Source organism: Sinocyclocheilus grahami, unplaced genomic scaffold (assembly GCF_001515645.1).
Source record: "Sinocyclocheilus grahami isolate Dianchi unplaced genomic scaffold, SAMN03320097.WGS_v1.1 scaffold11310.1, whole genome shotgun sequence".
NCBI lineage: Eukaryota > Metazoa > Chordata > Actinopteri > Cypriniformes > Cyprinidae > Sinocyclocheilus > Sinocyclocheilus grahami.
In genome coordinates, this window is record NW_015513755.1 from 5,957 (window position 1) to 6,831 (window position 875).

General features: G+C 38.3%; 1 long non-coding RNA gene across 1 annotated transcript in view; it reads left to right on the forward strand.

Moving 5' to 3' along the window:
* LOC107578645 (uncharacterized) overlaps positions 1-542 on the forward strand; it is a 2,215-nt gene extending 1,673 nt beyond the window's left edge. Inside the window, exons 2-3 of the long non-coding RNA XR_001608367.1 lie at positions 151-225; positions 378-542. This is a non-coding gene — a long non-coding RNA (uncharacterized lncRNA). The remainder of the gene's footprint in view (positions 1-150; positions 226-377) is intronic.
* The last annotated feature ends 333 nt before the right edge of the window (positions 543-875 follow it).

An 875-nucleotide genomic window follows, 5' to 3' on the forward strand; every position in this document is an offset into this window, starting at 1 on the left:
AACCCTACAAGAAAAATACATTCCTAGACTTTCTGATGTTCTGGTCCCTAGATAATGTAATGATCTTAGGCCATTTTACTGTCCTTCAGCTAAAATAATAAGTCTGACCGCCAATTTATGATTTAATCACTGGTATTTTCTTTTTTTCAGAATAAAACATGAAAATATTGTTTCACTGGAAGACATCTTCGAAAGTCAGTCGCATTTGTATTTGGTCATGCAGCTGTGAGTTTTTCTCAGCACTCACAACAACATCAACCATAGTGACATACTTTACTTAGATACTGGCTGATGTTGGTTTAATTTGCAGTCAATAGAATTCTTGTGTGATTGTAGTAGAGGTGCTAATTGTAGTTTGTTTGTGTGGGTCTTCACAGCGTATCGGGGGGAGAGCTCTTTGACAGGATTGTAGAAAAGGGCTTCTACACCGAGAGAGATGCCAGCAAACTCATTCGGCAGATTTTAGATGCGGTGAAGTATCTGCATGATATGGGCATTGTGCACAGAGACCTGAAGGTAAAGCTTACCGATTCTTTCCCTATAATTACGCTCTGCCTTTCTAACCAGGCATAATGTGACAAATTATTCAGCATGCAACCTGTCCTCACTGAAAGCCAAATACTGCCACGAAGGGACAAAATCACTGACAGAAGTGTTTAATGTTTAATATTCAGCTGTGTGGAGCTGAAAATCTGACCAATGAGATTCAACAGTAGGTAATGTTACATAACTTGACAGAAATAGGCTGTGTTTGGAATAGAATACAAGTGTATTGCTTACAGTATTGCATGCTGCGCGGTATACTAATGCCTATTTTTCTAATATTTTTTTTCAAATTTGGCTGGGTGGTTAATAACACATTTTTCTGTGGTGTG